The 22,755-nt window shown below is 48.9% G+C and overlaps 2 long non-coding RNA genes across 5 annotated transcripts in view; both read left to right on the top strand.

Moving 5' to 3' along the window:
• The window catches only part of LOC146396265 (uncharacterized), a 90,386-nt gene extending 81,986 nt beyond the window's left edge, over window positions 1-8,400 (top strand). Inside the window, exons 1-3 of one of the 4 annotated variants that reach the window (XR_014826596.1) lie at window positions 2,876-3,083; window positions 3,703-3,825; window positions 5,319-8,400. This is a non-coding gene — a long non-coding RNA (uncharacterized LOC146396265). Of the gene's footprint in view, window positions 1-2,875; window positions 3,084-3,286; window positions 3,461-3,702; window positions 3,826-5,318 lie in introns of those variants that run through there. The other 3 variants (XR_014826597.1, XR_014826595.1, XR_014826598.1) reach the window with 3 other exon arrangements.
• A 2,535-nt stretch (window positions 8,401-10,935) lies between these two features.
• The window catches only part of LOC146396266 (uncharacterized), a 128,610-nt gene continuing 116,790 nt past the window's right edge, over window positions 10,936-22,755 (top strand). Inside the window, exons 1-5 of the long non-coding RNA XR_014826601.1 lie at window positions 10,936-11,092; window positions 12,201-12,395; window positions 13,524-13,595; window positions 17,157-17,218; window positions 19,600-19,702. This is a non-coding gene — a long non-coding RNA (uncharacterized LOC146396266). The remainder of the gene's footprint in view (window positions 11,093-12,200; window positions 12,396-13,523; window positions 13,596-17,156; window positions 17,219-19,599; window positions 19,703-22,755) is intronic.

The following is a 22,755-nucleotide window of genomic DNA, read 5'->3' on the forward strand; positions in this document are numbered from 1 at the left end:
ATTTTTAGCTCCAGTGTAGTTATAAGATCTAGTATATGGGAATAAAGACATTGAGGAAGTAGACTTATTTTACTAGGAACCAACACCTCATCCCTTTTGCAGAACAAAATTAGACTTAAAGAAAACACCCAAGATGTTATTAAAAGAAACTTTCAAATATAGTTTTATATAATTCTGGTAGTATTGCTTTTAAGCTGGTAGATGCTATATATGTTAGTTGCCTTGTGCATCTACCAAGCGAAAAGCACTGTACTTAGCAAAATTGTCAGCAATTTATTTAGATGCCCTTTGACTCTCTGGTGAACAATGAAAACATTCCCATCTACTCCTCAGGGAGAGTCTGAATGTAAACACATCATTCCTTCTGTTCAGCTCCTGGGCACCCTCTCTACCTTTCTGAGTCTTCTGTCCAAGTTGGTTACCTTGTCACCAACATCCCACTCATGAAAGGGTCAGCACTTCCCTGAGGACTGCTCACCATTGGTCACTTTTCTCTCCTCTCCCAATCAGGACTGTCTTGTCACATCACATCACATCACCTTTCACTCACCAAGTGTTTATGGAGCATTCAGCTCACGCCAGACACTATTCGAGGTACTGGGAACACAGCAAAGAGGACAGGAGAGTAAAATCCCTGCTTGGGGCTTACATTCTAGTGGAGAAAAGAGAAAACAAACAAGAGACGGGGACCGAGTGTTGCTGGTGGACCTGGCAGTGTGCTCCAGAGAGGGACCAGGAGGAGGAAAGGACACCTGAGTGGATGAGACTGAAGCTGGGGACCAGTGAGGGAGGGGTGGGAACAGTGTGGTTGTGGGGGACAGAGGACAAGGTGGAAGAGGCCTGGAGGGAGCAGGTGCAGGGAGGGACTGCAGGTGGCAGGTATATGGAGGGACTGTGAGCGGCCAGAGGCCCCGGGATGGTGGCCTAGGTGGGACCTGGCCAGCAGTGGGGAGCAGAGGGTAACCACTGTGGGTAGAGCTGGGGATGGGCCAAGGGAGCTGGACACGGTAGCTTCCAGCAGTAGGCACAGAGACCAGGTGGAGGCTGTGTTCCTGACACTTTCCAGTTGGGCCGCATCAAGGGTCCAACTGCCCCTGTGGCTCCTGCCCAGGGAAGGAAAGGAAAGCATTCTCCATCATCGAAGACAGGGGGCTGTGAGCTCCAAGCACGCACTCTGCAGCCAGGCGGGCCTGGGAGCTTCACAGGGTCTCCTCAGTCCATGGGGGGGGTTGAGGTGCCAAGGCAGGCGCTGGGGCTCGGCGGGGGGCCGCAGAGCCTCTGCAGGCGGCGTGGGGGGGGGGGAAGAGCTTCGGAAGGCCACACGGGGGAAGACGGGGCCTTAGCAGGCCCTGTGCGGGGGGTGGGGGGGGAATCCCCCCTCGGTGGCCTGCTGAGAGGCAGGGCCTCGGCAGGCCATGACCTGGGGGGGCGGGGCCTCGGCAGGCAGCGCGCGGGGAGGCAGGGCCTCGGCAGGCCGCGTGCCAGGGAGGCGGGGCCTCAGCAGTCCCTGTGCCGGGGGGGGGGGGGGGGGGCCTCTGCAGCACGTGTCCTGGGGGGCGGGGCCTCGGCAGGCCCTCTGCCGGGGGGGCGGGGCCTTGGTAGGCTATGTGACTGGGGGGCGCGGCTTCTGCGGGCTGAGCGGGGGAGGCGGGGCCTCCGCAGGCCGTTTCCTGGGGGGGGCGGTGCTTCGACGAGCAGCGCGCGGACAGGGGGTCCGCGGCAGGCCGCGTGTCAGGGAGGCGGAGAGGGTCCAGAAGGAGGAAAGGACACCTGAGTGGATGAGACCAAAGCTGGGGACCAGTGAGGGAGGGGTGGGAACAGTGTGGTTGTGGGGGACAGAGGACAACGTGGAAGAAGCCTGGAGGGAGCAGGTGCAGGGAGGGACTGTGAGCGGCCAGAGGCCCCGGGATGGTGGCCTAGGTGGGACCCGGCCAGCAGCGGGGAGCAGAGGGTAACCACTGCAGGTAGAGCTGGGGATGTGCCAAGGGAGCTGGACACGGTGGCTTCCAGCAGTAGGCATAGAGACCAGGTGGAAGTTGTGTTCCTGACACTTTCCAGCTGGGCCGCATCAAGGGGCCACCTGCCCTCGTGGCTCCAGCCCAGCGAAGGAAAGGAAAGCATTCTCCATCACCCGAAGACGGGGCTGTGAGCTCCAAGCACACACTCTGCAGTCAGGCGGGCCTGGGAGCTTCACAGTGTCTCCTCAGTTCATGGGCGGGGGGCGGGGGGCGGGGGGGGGTGGTGGTGGCGAGGTGACAAGGCAGGCGCGCTGGGGCTCGGCGGTGGGGCGCAGAGCCACTGCAGGCGGCGTGGGGTGGCGGCGGTGGGGGGGGGCAGACTCGGCAGGAAGACGGGGCCTTAGCAGGCCCTGTAGGGTGCGAAGGGGACCCCCCTCAGTAGGCCTTGCGGGGAGGCAGGGCCTCTTCAGTCCAGGTGCCAGGGGGGCGGGGCCTCGGCAGGCTGTGTGACTGGGGGGCGTGGCTTCTTCAGGCCGACCTGGGGAAGGCGGGGCTTCAGCAGGCCGCGTGCTGAGGAGGCGGGGCCTCGGCAGGCTGTGTGACTGAGGGGCGCGGCTTCTGCGGGACTTGCGCGGACAGGGCGGGGGGGGGGGGGGGGGGCCCTTCTGCAGGCCACGTGCCAGGTGGGCAAGGCTTCTGCAGGCCGCGGGCGGGGAGGCGGGGTTTCGGCAGGCCCTGCGCCGGGGGGGCGGGGCCTCCGCAGGCTATGTGACTGGGGGGCGCGGCTTCTGGGGGCCGCGCGGGGAGGTGGGGCCTAGACAGGCCTTGTGCTGGGGGGACGGGGCCTGGGCAAGCCATGCGCGGGGAGGCGGGGTCTCGGCGGGCCGTGTGCCTGGGGGGCGGGGCCTCAGCAGGCCAAGTGCCAGGTGGGCAAGGTTTCTGCAGGCCCCGCGCGGGGAGGCGGGGCCTCGGCAAGCCATGTGCCAGGGAGGCAGGGCCTTGGCAGGCCGCGTGCCAGGGAGGAGAAGCCTCGGCAGGCCCTGTGCCGTGGGGGCGGGGCCTCGGCAGGCCGCGCGCGGGGAGGTGGTGCTTCGACAGGCCGCGCGCGGGGGGAGCGGGGCCTCGGTAGGCTATACGACTGGGGGGCGCGGCTTCTGCAGGCCGAGCCAGGGAGGCGGGGCCTCGGCAGGCCTTTTCCTGGGGGGACGGGGCCTAGGCAGGCCGCGCGCGGGGAGGCGGGGCCAGGGCAGGCCTTTTCCTGGGGGGATGTGGCCTCGGCAGGCCGCGTGCCAGGGAGGCGGGACCTCGGCAGGCGTTTCCTGGGGGGCGGGGCCTCGCAGGCCGCGCGCTGACAGGGGGTCCTCGGCCGGCCTTGTGCCAGGTTGGCGCGGCTACTGCAGGCCGAGCGCGGGGGGGGGGCCCTCGGCTGTCAATGTGCCCGGGGGGCGTGGCCTCGGCTGGCCGCGCGCGGGGAGGCGGGGCCTCGGCAGGCCATGTGCCAGGTTTCGGGGCCTCTGCAGGCCCTCTGCCGGGGGGCTTTGCCTCAGCAGGCTATGTGACTGGGGGGCGAGGGTTCTGCAGGCCGAGCGCGGGGGGGCGGGGCCTCGGCTGGCAATGTGCCCGGGGGGCGGGGCCTCGGCAGGCCGCGGGAGGCGGGGACACACGGCTCACACCCAATCCCAGGCACAGCCTAGTTCACAGTCCGCTGCCATCTTGAATCGCGGTGTTGCTCTTATTTCCTCAGGAACCGTTTTTTAACGGCTGGCGCAGCTGCTTCCCTAACTGGGGTCTGCAGTGCAGGCGTGGTGTCTCTGCACTGCGCCCTGCAAGCAACTGAAACCTGGCCAAGCACAAAGGAAAAGAAAAGGTAGACTTTGCTTTATTTCCCAGACTGTACTTTTATGAGCAGGGAATTGTTAATGGGCTTTGTAGGTGACAGTTGAACTGCTGAGGAGAAGAAGGAGGCCTGGGGGGGGCAGAGGAGTCCAGGGCGCCAGAAGAGCCAGTGGGGAGCAGGTGGTGGTGCTGAGGGAGTGAGGGGGCGGTGGGGAAGACGGAGATGAGATGTGAGGGTGGTGGTGAGATGGGAGGATGGTGATGAGGTGGAAGGTTGGCGATGAGATGGGAGGGTGGTGGTGAGATGGGGAAGACGGAGATGAGATGAGAGGGTGGTGGTGAGATGGGGAGGATGGTGATGAGGTGGGAGGTTGGTGATGAGATGGAGGGTGGTGGTGAAGTGGGAGGTTGGTGATGAGATGGGGGGGTGGTGGTGAGGTGGAAGGATGCCAGTGATGAAGTGGGGAGGACAGCGATGAGGTGGGGTTACGGAGATGAGGTGGGAGGATGGTGGAGTTGAGCTGAGAGAGAGGGTGGTTAGGAGATCTGCGGTGAGGTGGGAGGATGGGGGTGAAGGAGGAGGGTGGCGATGGGATGGTGACAGCTGTGATGAAGTGGGAGGTCGGTAATGAGGTGGGAATAAGGCGGGGTGGGTGGTGATGAGGTGAGAGGACAGCTAGAGGAAGTGGAGAAGGGGCTGACTGCAGGGCCAGCAGTGAGAGGGCTGTCACACAGCACAGGAATCTTGACAGGCATCCAGCTTGAGAGGAAAGCCTTCAGGAAGGAGCGGTGTTGGGTGTCATTCAGATGGGCCCAGTTATGGTAGATTGAGGATGTTATCAGCACTACTAAATATCAAATAGACAACCTATCAGCATCTTGTACGAACCTGTAATGGAAACGAATCTGGAAAAGACTAGATATACACATGCAGGGGTATAATGGAATCACTTTTCTGCACACCTGACACACAACATTGGAAATCAACTCTACTTCAATAAAAAAGTTATTCAGGAGGGGACAGGAGCAGAGTAATAATTAGATTATTGTGGTGACAGTCGCCAACTTCCAGCCCCCTTTGGTGCTGGGCTCCTCCTTCGTGCTCTCACAGGTGCGAATGCCTCTGACCCTCTGCCCAGACGTGACTCTTGCTAGAATGTCCATGTTAGAGGGGCTGTGACTCTTTAAAAGGAATTTTTCCCTGGTGGGGTCCCCAGCGTCCCAGGCCTGGCTTGCCAAGAGTGGTCATGAGGGGCCAACTCTCACAAAAGCCCTGGGACTGAGAAGGCCTGCATCAGCTTCCACTTGGAGCCATGGAGGTGGCCAGTTACAAATGCCTTTTTAATGTTGCTCCCAACACTCTGTAACATATCAGGCCATTGCTTCAGGTAACTTCATCGTGAGGCCACTTTCCATTTTATTTCATATTTTCCTGAAAGGATATTGTCCTTGTCAAGCAGACAGGAGCTGACGAGGTGAGGGATCGTAACAATGTGTTATAACTTTGTAAAATTTCTCACCCAGCTCCCTCCCATCATCAACTCAAGACCTAAGATACCGGAAGAGCATCTCTTCTCTCCTCCTTTTTCTTCCTCTGGCTGGTCCTGACCAGAGGGCCCTAGTGAGAGCGGCTCCTGATAATGTCAGGATCTTCTTCGGAACCTGCAGCATAATTCATTTTCCCCGGAATGGATGTGGAGCCTCCCCGTGCTTCCAAATTGGGCTGCACCAACTCTGAGACTTCTGTGTTCCATTTTCTCAACGCTCCAATGAATTGTCAAGACAAAGCTTTGTGTCAAGATAGAGAAGCATCTTTTCCCAGGCCTGCATTTCTGGCTGGGAAACAGGAGCCCAAATCCTAAATGTGTCTATTTGGTCAGCTTACAGTCCAAACAGCGATTTTGGAAATGCAGAGTTTGCAGAGCCTGATGCCTCTCCTGCAGTTTAAATCTGCACGGTTGTCACCAGTTACAGACTATGGCAGATGGCTTGCAGTGTGTAGAGGAGGACAATGGACAAGGAGTCAAAGAGAGAAAAGAGCAGTGCATGTCCTGGTTAAGCTCCTCCAAGTTGCCATTAAAAGTGCATAATTTCACCAGACTCTAGCCTCAAACATCCATGGTCAATTAAAAGCTGTCTCCGGTCAATGGGTTGTGACACAGAGTTTCTATGTTCTAGGGACACCTTCTACCCTTTAGACAGACTGCCTTTCGCCCTGAAAAATGGCATCCAAAGCCCCACTGTCAGCTAACAAGTGTGTAACTTGCATTGGTGGCACCTTCAGGTTTCATGGCATTTCCTGTCTCTTCACCATGTATAGGCTGTGCGTTAAAACTTCCGAAATCCCCTTTTCTATTCTCAAGGGTTCCCACACCCCAGATGATGATGGAATCCGCAATTATAATAAGCAACTTCCAAACAAAATTAAGGGCCCTGCTTTCCTTACAACCATTGCTCTTTTCCCTATACTTCTTCAAACTGGCCCAAGACATTTTAAGGCTGCTGTCTTTGGCTTCTGTGCAGAAAAGAGTGCCTCCTGGTTTCTTCATCTGCTGAAGATGGACCTAGTCCCTTCTCATTTCTTAACCTAAGCTGTGAACCTTTTGCTAATGATGATTTGTAGTCTGAGCTCTCTGGGGTTCAGAGAGAGCTCTGCAGGTGCCTGTCAAATGCTCGACCTGAGAAAGACCAAGCCAAGCTAAATCAAGCACCATGGCTTGACTCAGCTTTCCAAGTTCTGCAGCAGAACAGCAACCGCCCACCCCCACCAGGAACAGAACCTCCCATCAACAGCTTCCTCGCTCCCCCTGGGTTTCTCCCAGTAATTTTTTGAAGATTGCCCGGGGCTGCCAGCCTCATCTGCCTTTTCACTTGGCTCGTTCCTCCTCTCCCAGCTATTTGCTAAAATACAGGGCTTCCTTCCCCTCTTGTTAGAACAAAACTTGCTAGGAAGTTGACCCTAGTCTTCTGAGGCTTCCTCGTGTTGTCCCAAAGCCTGTCAGGTAATTTGTAAGTCTGTTAGTTTAAGTGGCAGAGCTAAAGGCTTTTCTCTAACCAACTGACTGGTTTCCCCTCTGCCTCTGAGCAAGCTTCATTCTAGAGTCAGAGATGTCCAGGCACAGCCTTCTGAGTACACTCTCCTCTTGACTTTGAAATCTTCACTGGGCTTTGCCTGCATCTATGCTGGACGATGAGCCTCGGCAACACACGAGGACTTCCATGCCTCACTGGTCAGCACCACTGTGCTGCTGGGCTGGAGCCTCCATCCTCCATTCCTATATCCATGCCTACTTTTCAGGCTCACTGGTGAAGAAATAGGATGAGGAAGCAGGAAAGGATCAGAGGCAAGGAGCATGGTCTCACTGACAGTCCATAAGCCTGAATATCTGAGTTTCAGCTCCTTTTATGCAGGTTTCACAGCTGAGAAACAGCCCACCCAATCCTCATTCTGTCTTCACACCACAAGGCTGGCATGGGCAGAGTGCCATCAGGAGAGAACACAGCTCCCACCATGGAGAACCCCTCTAAACTTGCTTGCACCAAAGTCTAGTTCCAACAGCATGTGGCCCGTGGAAAATGCAGCTGCGGTCAGTAACTGAGGTTCTCAGACAGCCTTGCCCTTGCATCCTAGCTCCTGGCACATGCTCCTTCCTGATTCGCCTACCATGAAGCACGTGACCCCTCTGATGAAACACATATGTGATGACTGACATCCTGGGTTTCTGCCCATGGCAAGTAGGCCCCTGCAGTCACTGGACCACAGTTCTCCCCCACCGAAGGACCCTGCAGGCCATGGAGCACCATGGCTTACAGCAGGGTTTTGGCCCCCATCACCAATGTCATCCCACTAAGTATGTGCCAAGAAGACTCTTGTTAAGCCTAGAACCTAATTTGATATGTGGAAGATCCATCTTCACATAAGACCTCAGACTGGTGACAGTTTGGTTTACAGAGAGAGGGTCACAGTCCCAGAGGAGAGATCTACCCAGCAAGGGTGCTCAATGAGGAAGACAGAGCTTTATCCCCTTATTCCTGCAGCATCCACCCTTGACCTTCATGGTTCACTTTGGTCTCAGGCTTTCTCCCAGTGTTGAAGTGAGGGTGTGGGTGTTGTCCTGTACCTCTCCTAGGTCTTAAGAGTACAGCCAACACTCAGCCTCCTCCTACACTCTGGCCCCTCATTCAGCCCTGGACACCTAATGTGGATATGACAGACATGCAGCTGCTGCGACAGCCCCTGATGAGTGCCAACACCAGCCTTCCCAGTGAGTCCACTCAGGACCTGAGGCATTGCTCAGCTGGCTTGCTGCCACCAGCAGCACTGAGTCAGGTGGTGGTCCTTCCTCACCCAGCAGAGCCAGGCTCTCCTGGACTGTTAACATGGAATTTGGAGGGAATCTTGTGCCTCAAAGAGCATCACTCTTCTGGGGAGAGAAGAGGAATGCATGTGACAATATTAAAGCCAAGGCTGTGTGGTGAAAGTTTAATAGAACAAATATATGGCTGGCTGGCTGAGGAATAATAAAATCACTCTGATGATGAGGACTTTACTGCACTGGTTTCCAGACCCTTGTTTGCTAAATAAATATATTTACTTGGACTCCAAGCTACTGGGTGACCTTGGTCCAATGACTCCACTTCTTCCAGCCATTGTTTCTTCATTGTAAACTGAGAGGATGGGGCTCTGTGAGTGATTATTGGAGTATCCTCGTACTGGGGGAGGAAGTCTCATATTTTTGGAGCATAAATACTCTCTACCAGTTACTGGGCATGTTTTCAGGGGGTGAAGAGTTGACCCTAGTCTTGTTGCTCTTGTGCTGGTGGCAGGAAGCCATTGTTGCTGCCTTCCAGGACATTGTTGTCCGATGGGGAATGTGTGATGGGGTCTTTCTAAATCCCCTGACCAACCCCTCCCCCTGGTCAAATAAATTCCAAAACTCTTTTAAGAAACCTCTGAAGGACTGACATGAAAGTATTTGTACTGTAGATGTCCCCCAGATGATTCATTTATTGGTTGATGAATTTTATAATGTGTGATTAGATTTAGTCTAAGATCATAAGTCCTTTCTTATGAAATGTACATGCAGCTAGCACCCATGTCTGCATTATTCTCTGGGACTTGAGTAAGAATCTTGTTTGAAAGTCACTGCTATCAGGAAGCAAAGTGTTTGGGGTGTGTGCAGCCTGAGCGTGGCCAAGAGTTGAGTCCCTCTGGTTCATGCAGCTCTACCAGATAACCTGCTGTCACATAACCTACTGCGATGTTTCATCCATGTAGAGTATGTTAGCAGCTGTCCGGTGGGGCCTAGAGCAGCTCACTGCAGAAAGGAGTGTGGAGAGAGGGGTGGCTGAAGTGGGTATGGGGTCCAGAACAGGGCTCTGTGAGGGGAACCCAGGAAAGGTGTCTGTGTCAAGACTGATCACCCCACAGCACCATTGGAATGATTGAGGGAGGGAGAGTGTGATATGAAAAATAGCAAACCCAAGGAGTTCCTGTTGTGGCACAGTGGAAACAAATCTGACTGGTATCCACGAGGATGCAGGGTTGATCCCTGGCCTCACTAAATGGGTCAGAGATCCGGCATTGCCGTGAGCTCTGGTATAGGTCATAGACATGGCTTGGATACCTCATTGCTGTGACTGTGGCTGTGGCTGTGACCAGCAGCCACAGCTCTGATTAGACCCATAGCCTGGGAACTCCCCTATGCTGCAGGTGTGGCCCTAAGAAGCAAAAGGCAGAAAAATAGCAAACTCGGGATATGCAATACACACATATATATTTTAGATTTCGTACATGTATAGCCATGGCACTGACAGTTGATAAAATGGGTTCATTGATAAAACCGTAGGTATTGGCAAGATTCTTATGTTTCTTAAAGAGAGATTAATACATATAAAAGATTAGAACTGTTAAGGAATGAATGCCTTAGGGATAACAATTAATTGTCTAGTTGTGAAAACAACCTCTCTGCCTAGATTCTGCAGGCAGGAGTACAGTGAAATGTCAGGTTTTCTGGGTTTTTTTTGGCTGTACCTGCAGCATAGAGAAACAGGCTAGGGACTGAATCCCACCTAAGCTGGAACTGTGGAAATGCCACATGCTTAACCTGCTGCACCCCCGTGGGAACTCCACAAGATGTCATTTCTTACAAATTTTCTAAAATTTAATCTTTACCTGTTTCAAACGACTCACCTCTATTGGTTGAAATTAGTAAGTTTTGTTATAAAATTGAATAGCAAGAGGAAACTGGCTACATACACGTCCCAAGTGGCTTGTCTTCCTTCTAGAAACCGCCAACCTGCCTGCTGCCATCCTGCCTCCCCAACCAGAGCAAGGCCTCTTGAACCACCTCCAAGCAGCTGTCCTCCCCAGGGCAGCCTCAGGTTTCTACAGGCTCCCCAGCTGAGATGTCCCTGGGGTGCAGTGCTGTCGCCTTCCTCTCCTTCCGTCCAACTCCATGTCCACAGTGAAGGGTCCCAACGGAAACCCAGGGATTTGAGGGAGGCCCTTTCTCTTGGAAAACAGCCCCTGTCTAGAGGCTTACCGCCTTCTGAAGCCATTCCCACAGGCATGGGCCTGGACCACCACGGGCTGGTGGCCTCAACGTGGACAGTCAAGAGCAGGACCCAGCGAGGGACCTGCCCCAACAGATGCTCAGGACGCAAGTAAAGGAGCCCAAGTTTGAATCTCAACAGTAGAATGCGGGCCTGCAGTCATTCTGCAGTGGGGGAGGGGCCGAGGGCAGGTGAGCCTGGGTGGGGGTGGGGTGCCATTCCATGCTGGCCTCTGCAGGGAGGCAAGAACCAGACATTTCTTCCACTTTATGCAGGGGCCAGACAATTGTTGAGTGCCTCGTCAGGCAATGTATGTGTTGGTTTTCAGAGTCACAGCACCAAGGTTTGTCTTGATGTTCCCTTTCCCTTCGTTATTCATCAACTTGTTTGTTGTCCTTCAACCCCCTCAGCTTCCGTCCTGGCTCTTGGCTTCCTTCCCCAGAGGCCAGACTTTCTGAACAAAATTCACCTTTTATCATCTGATAACCACTTGGGTTTTCATGGCCACCTGGAACCCAATGTTTATGGTTTGGCTTCTCTCAGCAGACCCACCATTTGTGATTTGTGTGTGTCCGTCTTTCCTAAGGAAGCCGTCTTGTGTGCCAACCAGCATCCAGCAGCACCCACCTTCCTCATGTTCCTTTGTGCTGGAAAGGCCCAGTCTATCCAAAAAGCCGCTGCACAGCCCACGTGTCCAAGACCAGAGATCAGTCTGACGTGTTTCCCATATTATGACATTGCTGGTAAGTATTGTATGTTTTACCTTTTTAATGATCGAATGTAATATTTTCAACAAATCCTCCCTTCTCAGGGATCACAATCCACTTGTGTGAGATAGAATTTGCAGTGTTGAGTCCTCCTCCCCCCTCTTTCCCCTGTCCACTCAGTCCTCGTTCCCACTGGTAATCAGAGATACTTGTTTCATTCACATCTTTTCAGAGATCTTTTGGGCAAGGAACATTGAATGCAATCCATTTGCCTTTTCAAAAATTATTTCTTTGTCTCTGAAAATTAAAATGTGCACAGGGATGTAAAATGTTGGAGGATAATGTGAGAAAGCAATTATATATGTATAATATATATGTATATATACGTGTGTGTGTGTCTGTATGACAGGGTCCTTTTGCTGTACAGTTGAAATAGACAAAGCATTGTAAATCAACTGCAATGGAAAACTTAACAATTATAAGGTAAGAGTTCATCTTGGAAAAAAGTAAAAAGGAAAAATAGAAAATTAAATCTTGTCTCCGTATATCTGAGTATTATTTTTGTCACCTTCATACTGCCATTGTGGCTCCTCTGTTACTGGACTAACCTTTATTATGGGAGTTTCTACATTCTCTTGAAATTCAAGGAACTGAAAGAACAGAGTGTGCAAATCCAGGCAATATCAAAAGTAAATATCCAGCTCCATTTAAATTTTTCATTTCCTATACACAGTGCCTGCCTTTAGCCTTAACTCTGTCCTATGCAACATTTTGGACATATCTTTACTGAAAGTTCTTTCCCTATTTATCTGAAATTTACCTTTCCCTCAGCATCAGCATTTATCTGGCAAAACTAGCCAAAAAGGGTAACATATTAGGCGCTTAGTAGTGAGCAGTTCTAGAGAGGATGAGAACTTGGACTAGAAACTGAAGTGTGCATTTTGGTCCAACCCAAAATAAAATGGCAAAGGGACCCCAAATCTGCAGGATGAAATGTCAATGGAAGAGGCAGGATATAGGATTGAGTGTTTGTGCTTCGTGGGGTTAAGGACAGAAATAAGGGACAAGAAGACAAGTTAATGTACTAAATATCCCAGAGATCTGGTTTTTTTTTTTTTGGTCTTTTATTTATTTTCCTTTTTAGGGCCAGACCTGCAACATATGTGAGTTCCAGAATAGGAGTCAAATCGGACCTACGGCTGCAGGCCTATGGACACCCACAGCAATATGGGATGCAAGCTGTGTCTGTGACCTACAACATAGCTCAAGGCAACACCAGATCCTTCTTTCACTGATGGAGGCCAGGGATCAAACCCACATCCTCGTGGATACTTGCCAGGTTCGTTTCTGCTGAGCGACATTGGAAACTCCTTGTATTTCTAGGATTTAAAAAATCAACTACCCGTGAAATGCATGTGCACCTTGAGAGAGTGCCAGTATTTTATGCACCAATGTCCACTCTCCTTTTGGACAAAGCCAATCCCATCTAAGACCTGGCCTGCAAGCCCTGCTTATAAGCTTGTGAATTTCCTGTCTGCATCCCATAACCTTCCACTTTAGAATCTAGGCTCATCATTACCTATGGTCCCATCTGCATCCCTTAGAAAACAAAACAGAGACACAAATGAGAAACAGTTTTCTGACTCTTATTTTCATGTTGAGAATTAATGTCACCTTACACTCTCCTAATGATATGAATGAGTAGTCATGTTTTGTGTGGTGAGAAGAGAGGACAATTAGGAAACTTGCCAAGGGAGATAAGGGGTGGAAACCTAATAGGACTGCAACCAAATCTCTTGGGAGGTGAAATTCATTCTCTGCTGTAGCACCACTACAATTCCTACTGATGTTAGGGTGTCGGGGAAGGCAAGAGAGGTTTATAAGGAGTGTCCCACAGTGAGAAAAAGACTTGGGAAGATGCTTCAGAAGCTTCTTACCCCTTGCAAAGAAAAATGGACTCAAAAGAGAGTGAGAAGCTGAGGTGAGAGGATTTCAAGCAATATCATGGTGAGCTTTCTATCAAGTAGCTCTTGATGAGGGATTGAAAAAATAAACAATTTGGAAATATTTCTCTGTATTTGAGCTCTTATAATGAAAATTTTAAATGTTTTTCAACCAATAACTTCATATAAGAGGATTGGTGAGGCAAGCATTGTACCCAGGCTCTCAAGAAGGGCAGGCTCCTTGTTGTCTCCTCCCCTTGTTCAGGCATTCAACCAATTATTTATAAGATCCTCACTCATAGCTCTGATATAGTATTTGAATGCATCTTCTCAGGGACCCTGATAGAAAATCACATTGTGGAAAAGTGACATTCCCAATCTGCAATCAATTTTTGTTTACTACCTCCAAACCCTACATCCTAGAGGCAGAGATAATCAAATTAGCTGAAATGTAATTAGGGAAAACCAGTCATGGATGTGGGTGTCTCAATGTCTTTTGGACCCTTATCTGATTATTCCTGCAGAGAGCTTCAGGGCAGGCACTGAGAGCTGAGGAGAAACATCTCTGGAAATGGATCACAAGCATCAGAAGACAGGTAATCTCCCACTTGCTGATGGAAATTTAAAGGCACTGAGAGATTCCAGGTTTGTGTCTTGTGGAGGTTTCAAGTCTGTGCCCTTGGGAGCTCTTGGTGTTGTTAGATGTAAGGGCTCATGAGAGGTATCCTGTTGATGAAGAAATGCTCCAACGTTGCAGCTAACCGGAGAACAGTCCTGATGGTTCACATTTCTTTGCAAAGTATGACAATGTCAGGTCAGTAAGTTGAATCTGCTCCTATTTATTTGTTGGTTGATTGCCAACGGAAATTCTGTGATGTAGTCAAAGAAGTAGGGAGGGAGAGTACAATTGTTCCCAAAGTACCTGCTGTGGTATAATTGGCCAAGATTGTCAAGTTTACTTCACACGGATAACCAAAACCTTACAAAGGAAACACCTATGAATCAACCTTTATTGAAAAACTTCCATGCATTAACTAACTACACTGAGAGCAAAACATTTGAGTAGAACAAATGCATTTGGAAAAGCTCTAGGCATGGAAACAGGAGAAATTTCTCTCAGAGTGTTTTCCATGTCTACAATTCATTGCTAGAAATTCTTTTTAATGGAACCCTAAGGCTTGCTAGGTAAAAGGACCTCATATTTCTAGAAAAAACAGTAAGCAAAACTAAGGAACTGCAGCCCAAAGGGCATGAATACCCTTGGCCCAAATTGAGGATACCGTGCTTAGGCTGGAGCTCTCCGAACTCTTTCATGGGGATCATATCTAAATGGACAGTTTTCAAGTTTGCAATTTGAATGTGGGAGATCATCTCACAAGAGAGAGGTTGAAGAGGAGAAGGTCAGAAAGTTCTCAATGAGAAGACATATCAAAAAACTCCCCAGAGGATGCCAATTCTCCATTATATTCCTCTCTTGCAAGAATACTTGGGCTAGGTATTCACACATCCCACGCCAGCAAGCATGCACATGTCCACTAGTGGCTAGGGCTGTCAGGTGCAGGGACTACCCTCCACCAACCGCTCCTAGCATCTGTTGAGGCGGGTCTGCTTGGGAAGCCAGTAGTGCATTCATGAGGGCAGAGGGTGGTTTCCCAACGGGTGGCCCGCCTGGGGGTGGGGCCAGTCATGGCGGCCTTTCTGCTTAATTCTGTGAAGGCCCTGGTAAGGCATATGGGGACTTTTCACGTGTTGGGTGTGAGCCCTCAGCACTATTTTTCACTCTGTGGGATATCTGGGCCCTCCTCTGTGTGGGTTCATGCCAGCATGGAGTTAAGGTCCGGAGCAGTGTTTCCACCACAGTTTATTGGCAGCACTGTGGGTCGGGCTGCATGAAGACTTGAGTGATTGCAGGGCCTCCAGAGGCAGGTGCATAAAGTTTGTGGGCCATTCAAATGTGTGCCATTCCAGCATGCAGTTCTCAAGAGTAGGAAAGCTAGACAGAAACATTTCCAACTGGAAAACCCTCATGCACTTCCCAGGAAGTAGCGCAGGTCACTGGAAAATCAGTGAAGAGCCAAGGTACATGATCTTAGTTTCATTGCTGTCTCCTTCAGAACATAAAAATTACTGTCAATGCTCATATTCAAAAGGCATGCTTGGGTCCATGGTGGGGACAACTTTCCTGAATGTAGTGCTCACCATTTCTTTGTAGTCTGATGTAAATCATGAATGATGCACAAGCCTAGATGGGGTTCATACATATTTGATAGGTTGTTGGGAGTCTGGTGGGTGGTCAGATATCTGGGTTGGTTAGGTCTATGGATATGTGTGTATAAGGGGAGTTCATGCCTGTGTTTTGGTGAACGTTTTTAAGGGTGAGTGTTATATTTGAAGGGTTTTGAGATGTAACAGAGGCACACTCAAGGAGTTGGTGTTTAGGTGTTTGTAAGTTGGTGTTCAGGGGAATATTTGGCACATGGTGTTTTCACCCATGAGTTTTGGGATTGTGTGTCTAAAGGTGGACTTGGATTATCTGCCTATGCATAAGGGCCATGTTTGGTCATTAGGGAGGTCTGTTTGTTTGGGTGTACAATCCATTTATGTTGTATATGTGGGGAATGTAGTGAAACTCCGTGGCTGGGACTTCAACCCAGCCAAAATTGAGAGTGGGACTTGAATCAACCTGCACGGTAGTTTGGCACTTGAACCCAGGATCCCAGGTTAGGAGTGGACTGGAACACAATGATTATTTTTTCTCCTTTTTTTGATATTATCTGCCACATGTGGAGGTTCCCAGGCCCAAGACTGAATGCCACAGCAGCGATCTGGATGGCTGCAGTGACAAAGTTGGATCCTTAACCTTCTGTGCCACAAAAGAATGACTCCAACTCCTCAAAACCACTGTCTTTTAAGGAAAAACCTCTCTCCCAGTGTCAGGACTCATGAAGCTCAGGCTTTTCTGACTCATTGCAGAATGAATTCAGCTTGAGACAAAGCAGTAGGCAATGAGCGAGCTTTTTTAGCATAAGACACTTGTGAGAGAGAGAGAAGTAGGCTGGCAAGGGAGCAGAGCAGCCCCAAGAACCACGAGAGCTCCATTTTTATAATCCAAGGAAAAGAGGAGAAGGGAGAAGTCTGCCTTCTTCCTCATTTGGGGGCAGATGTCAAGGCTTACATCTTTTGTCCCTCACTTTGCCCCTACATGGCTTAACCAGGTCAGTCAACAATGCTATTGAAGTCCTGTGTGTATTACCAGGAGTGTGGTAACATGTACAATATGGCAATTCATCTCAGGTTTCCAGCTAATGTCCCCATTTACCTAGTTTTGTCCCCTGTCATCTATATTTCTGTCTTGGGTATGTGAAAAAATGCTGCTTTTCAAGGACTACTAACTCCATGACTTCATGCAACAGGATTTACTCTTCCTATCTGTTGTCCTATGTTTTAAGTATGGGGGTTTGTGGCTTCAGCATGTCTGACTCATACAGGCCCCTGGTCTTCCTTCAAGTTAGTGTAGATCATAGCTGGGTTCCATTCCTTGAGTGCTCCTCAGCTTACACCAGTTCCCCAAACTCATAAACCTTGTCTTTCACCCCCAGTGGGACTTTTCATGTATTTTAAGTATCCGAATCTATCCTTATCTTTAGGATGATTATTTGTGTATTTGTAGCATGTTGTATGCTTCTTGGCTTTTCTGTGTAGCAGTTTTTCAGGAGCTGTGTGTGTGTCTTTTGATGTGTTTAGGGCAAGTCTGAAACTTTTATGAGACTGGTGAATATTCCATAGGTGGCTGTCCTGTGTTTCTGTGCTTCTGTATTTGCATGAAGGCTGGGTGGGGGGGGAGTGTGATTTTATGTATATGCAGAGCATGTATTATATGTGTATTTGGAACTAAATGCATAGGTGTTATACGTTGCCATATTTGTAATGTCCTGGGTAATTGTGGGTATATTTGGGGCTTGTGGAGAGGAGTTGTGTGTATGAGTTTGTGTGTGTATTCAAGGGGCATGGTCATTTGGTAGAATATTTGCTGGGGCTATGCACTTGTATTTTTCAGTAGGGAGATTTTAGGCCTAAATATTTGGGGAAGTGCACATGTGTGTTTCTTTGTTATTTATTATTTATTTATTCATTTATTTTTTTTTCCCGCTGTACAGCATGGTGACCAAGTTACGCATACATGTACGCACAGGTTTTCATCACATTGTTGTGTGGCAATGTAAGTATCTAGACAGAATTCTTAATGCCACACAGCAGGATCTCATTGTACATCCATTCCAAGATCAATAGTTTGCACCTGTTAACCCCAAGCTCCCAATCCCTCCCACTCCCTCCCTCTCTCCCTGGGCAGCCACAAGTCCATTCTCCAAGTCTATTATTTTCTCTTCTGTGGAAATGTTCATTTGTGCTTTATATTAGATTCTAGTTATAAGTGATGTCCTATGGTCTTTGTTTTTCTCTTTCTGACTTATTTCCCTGAGGATGAGCGTCTCTAGTTCCATTCATGGTGACACAAATGGCCTCATGTCCTTTTTTATGGTTGAGTAGGATTCCATTGTGTATGTATACCACATCTTCCCAATCCAATCATCTGTTGATGGACATTTGGGTTGGTTCCTATGTCTTGGCTATTGTGAATAGAGCTGTAATGCCCATGCAGGTGCATGTGTCTTTTTCAAGGAAAGTTTTGTCCGGATGTATGCTCAAGAGTGGGATTGCGGGGTTATAGGGTAGTTCTAGGTATAGGTGTCTAAGGTACCTCCATGTGGTTCTCCATAGTGGCTGTACCAGCTTACATTCCCACCAACAGGGCAGGATGGTTCCCTTTTCTCCACACCCCCTCCAGCACTTGTGGTTTGTGGACTTATGAATGATGGCCATTGTGACTGGTGTGAGGTGGTATCTCATGGTCGTTTTGGTTTGCACTTCTCTAATAATCAGGGATGTTGAGCATTGCTTCAGGTGCTTGTTAGCCATCTGTGTATGTTCCTTGGTGCAATGTCTCTTCAGGTCTTTTGCCCATTTGTCCATTGGGTGGTTGGCTTTTCTGCTGTTGAGTTGCATATGTTGCTTGTATATCCTAGAGATGAAGCCCTTGTCCATGGCATTGTTTGAAACTATTTTCTCCCATTGTGAAAGTTGTCTTTGTGTTTTCTTGCTGGTTTCCTTTGCTGTGCAAAAGCTTGTGAGTTTGACTAGGTCCCATTGGTTTATTTTTGCTCTTCTTTATGTTGCCTTGGGAGAAGGACCTGTGAACATATTCATGAGGTTGATGTCAGAGAATGCTTTGCCTATGTGCTCTTCCAGGAGTTCGTATGTGTGTTTCTAATGGAGAGATGAGGTTCTGTGTTTATTCAGGGGAGTTGGAGACTGGCATTGATGTGTAGGAGAAATATGGGCTATGGTTATGTGTTAGTAGATGCAGGTGTGTGAGCTGGCTCCTCTTATCATTTGATAGATGGAAATCATTTCATATGTGGTTTTCTGGAGATATGTCCATGGGTCTTACTTGCATATCCATGTTTGTAGGTCTATCACCAGGTGCATGACTGCCCAAGTCTTGTTCGCATGGCTTGGAGTTGTTAGGAGTGTGCAAAGTATGTTCCTTTGGAGAATGCTAAGGTGTTATGTGTTTGTTGCTAATGTGTTTGTTAATAGGTACTAAGAGATGGTCTGTCTGTGTCTATCCAGGGGAGGGCAAAAACATACATACATTTGACACACATACACTTAGAGTGCCCTTTGGTGTCTATGTTGGGGGAGGAGGAGGGTGGTTGTATTTTGAAGAGGTGGCATCACGCCTGGTGTTTGGGGCATCTGTATGTCCAAGGGTTGGGAATATCTGGATGTGTGTGTCCATAGGTGTTTGACATTTGTATATGTATCTTAGTCAGTGTAGGCTACTTGTGGCTGTGTGTGTATTTGAGTTCCTGGAGCTTATGTGGTATGTATTCTGAGAGGTGTGAGAAGTCTGTGTGTTTGGAAACCAAGAAACGGTGTAGGCTGTGTGTGTGTTCAGGAGTCCTGGATTGGCTGTGTTTTAGGGCTATGGCATGGCATACGGGCTATGCATGAGACAACTGAGGACTTGCTGGTTTTCGTGAGCCTGTACATGTAGGTATTCCACATGGACAACTGGTTGGTAGGTAGGTTGCACCTGTTTTATTCAGGCCCATGTTTTGGATGTGTATAGAGTTGGAGTGTTACCAGCTAGAGTTCTTGGCCTTCCTTAATCAAGAGCAGTTGATAAGATGCTGGAGGAGAAACTCAGTGAAGGCTTTATTCAGGACACCTGCTTCAGCATAGAGGCACTGAAGCAATCACCAGGTTCCCTCGTTCACCTTCTCACTGAGTAGCGGTGAGCTAGTTCCTTCTATGGGGTGAGGAGAGGGGCATGTCCAGGGATTGGGCCAGGGGGTGGCTGAGGGGGCTTGCCCACCCCACCCCTTTAGTGTGGTGCATGTAGGGGGCATGCATAGTCCTCTGCTTTTGCTCTCTGTTCTTCAGAAGTGGCAGTTGTATTTTTCTCATGATTTGTCCGCAATGTGCAAGCAGAGTTCTTTCTCATTGTTTATACTTTTGCTGTATTTTGTTCCCCAGGAGATGTTTGTCCAGGTGCATTCCCTGCAGCCACTGCAGCCACCGCAGCCAAGGGTGCCAGGTCCCAACCTGTCTCAGTAGGAGAGGCAGTGGAAAATTCCAGGTGAGTAGGAATTTGTCTGTAAAACTTTAGAATTTGTGTCTATTGAGATATGTAAACTTAGGCGGTCAGTTTGTATGGTGATTCACACTGAGGATTAAAAGGTACATGTGTGCTCAGAAGACACACACACACACACACACACATACGTATGTGTGATGTCCTTTGCTTACATCCCCTGGTGGGTGTTGAGGGTCCTCCTCAGAGTGTAAGTGGATTGTGTGCACATGCATATATGAAAGGGCACTGGAACTGGTTCAGACTAGCTTGGGATAATCGGCTCTGTGTTCGGTTACCTCAGCTTTGTAATTTGAGTTTGCTCATGTTTGGAATATTCATACCATGCAGATATCACATCTGAAATGTCACCTGAGTTTCTTGAAGAGCTTCAAAAATGCATTTAGAGCATATCACTCATCTGTGTGTTGTGACTTAATTATGTGCCAAGCCAGAATATTCAGGCATCATTGGTGTGTGTGTATATCACATTATATTTGAATTGTGAGTGGGGCATCCTGGGCGGTGTGCCATTTTATGTGTGCCTTGGCCCTTCATTCTGAATCACAGCATTGCTCCTCTCAGGTTGATTCAATCTTTAGGGTCAAGAATTCCTCCCTCCAAATGCTGGTGAATTCCAGTGGAAATCATGTGGATGGATTTAGGGTATCTGTACCTTAGGCAGGGACACACCTTCAGCATTTGTATGGTCCTAGAATCTGGGGCCCTAGAAGGGTGAGGCTGATTGCAGATCACTCTCTAGCACAGAAGCTTCTCAGGTGTGTGGTTGGCCGACAAGCAGCAGTCAGGAAGTCGTGGGGATTCATGGATAAGAGGTAAGGTGGGCAAGTGTTCTCCCAGGAAAACCCCCTGAGAATCAGTTGGGCAAGCACAGGTATTCCTGGCTCTTCTGTGGCACAGCTGGTAGGCAAGGACACCGTGCACATGGGGTCCAGATGGTTCAAGTCTCTAGAGCCATGTGTCCCTGTGCCCAGTTGCCCCAGTGTGGTGGGAACTACTGTTGGTCAGGCTGGTAAGCTGTATGAGCAATTCTCCACCACCATATCTCTGTGGAAACCTAAGTCCTCAGGGATAGGCAGGACCTCTAGGGTCAGTGAGCTGACAAGGACAAAGGTGGGGAGGCCTTGTCTCTAAGGGAGGCTTGGGGAGTGAGGCCTGGAGAGCCTGGGGAGTCCTTCTCTGAGGAGATATGGCTCTGATATTCCCAAACCTTTAGACATGGTCCCTGTTCTTTTCTGAAGGTTCAGGATGCTTCTAACAATGGCGAGTTCATCTCAGGTCCTTGGTTCTCAGATGACCTGACCCTAGTTTTCTTTATTCCACATCCAGCCATCAACCCAACAGGGAGCCATATGCTCACCATGTCCACCAGCTGACCCTACAGCCTCCTGCTTCCCTTCCCAAAATAGACCCCTCTATTTTGACTCAGCCCCTGGATTCCATACAGTGAAGTGTTAGTGACCTCTAGGATGATATTCAAGAGCCTCAACCTGAACGGGCTTGCAAAATAGTAACTTTTTATAAGCCATTCCTAACATCTTCCCTGCTCACACTGATAGGTGGACAATTCCATCATAGTCACAAAGAAGGGTGAATCTGTGGCAGCCTTTGGAGCCTGTGGAATCTCGTTTTGTAGCATTTGGGGTTCCATACATTTAAAAGGTCACTCAGCCTGCTTCAGCTTCCCTTTTAGCAGATTGATAAATAAAAGACAGAAAATAATGGTCTCCGGAGGAGACAGTTTGGGGGGTGGGGGGAATGCTTGGGCTTTTGATGGAAATCCTGTGAAATTGGATTATTATGGTCATTGTGCAATTACAGATGAGTAATAAATAATAATAGTAAAATAAAATAAAATAAAATAAAATAAAATAAAATAAAATAAAATAAATCATGGACGGTAATGTACAGCATGGTGACTGCAGTTAATACCACGTTGTGTGTTGGAGAGTAGCTGAGAGAATGGATCTTAAGAGTCCTTGGATGCCCTAGTGGAGAGTGGGTTAAGGATCCAGTGGTATCATTGCTGTGGCTCAGGTCACTGCTGTGGCGCAGGTTCAATACCTGGCTCAGAAACTTCTGCATGTCACAGGCACAGCCAAAAGGAAAAAAAAAGTTCTTATCACAGAAAGAAAATGTGTAACTCTTTGTGGTAATGGATATTAACTAGGTTTACTGTGATCATTTTACACTGACAGTTTTAGCCACTACTCTTCCTATTTGGATGGCTTTTATTTCTTTTGTTTGTGTGTTTGCTGTGGATAGAACTTCTAGTAATATGTTGAATAACATTGGTGCTGAGAGTGGGCATCTGTGTCTTGCTCCATATTTTCATGGGAAGGCTTTCAGCTTTTCTCCATTGAGTATTATATTTTCTGCGGGTTTGTCATAAATGGCTTTATTTATGTTAAGGATTGTTCCCCCTTAGACCCACTTTATTAAGAGTTTTGATCATGAATATATGTTGGACTTTGTCAAATGCTTTTTCTGCATCTTTTGAGATGATCATGTGGTTTCTGACTTTTTTGTTAATGTGGTGCATGGCATTGTTTGATTTGAGTGTGTTGAACCATCCTTGTGAACCTGGGGTGAATCCCACCTGGTAACGGAAAGTTTTTCAAAGTCATTTTCTGTTCTACACAGAAGTTGTATCCATATTTTTTTAGATCCCACATATAAGTGATAGCATATGATATTGGTGTCTCACTGTCTTACTAACTTCACTTAGCATGATACTGTCTATATCCATCCATGTTGCTGCAAGTGCCATTAGTTCTTTCGTTTTAATGGCTAATATCCCATGGTGTTTATGTACCACCTCTTTATCCATTCTTCTGTTGATGGACATTTAGGTTGCTTCCAGATCTTGGCTATTGTAAAGTGCTTCAGTGGACACTTGGGTGCCTAGGTCTTTTCAAGTCATGGATTTCTCTGGATAGATGCCCAGGAGTGGGATTTCTGGATCATATGATAATTCTGTTTTTAGTTTTTTTGAGACATGATCATAGTGTTTTCCACAGTGGCTGTATCAATTTTCA

Source organism: Sus scrofa, chromosome 14, assembly GCF_054392235.1.
Source record: "Sus scrofa isolate SSC_HxYL_T2T_F1_AM1 chromosome 14, Sscrofa_HxYL_maternal_Yorkshire_Landrace_v2.0, whole genome shotgun sequence".
Lineage (NCBI taxonomy): Eukaryota > Metazoa > Chordata > Mammalia > Artiodactyla > Suidae > Sus > Sus scrofa.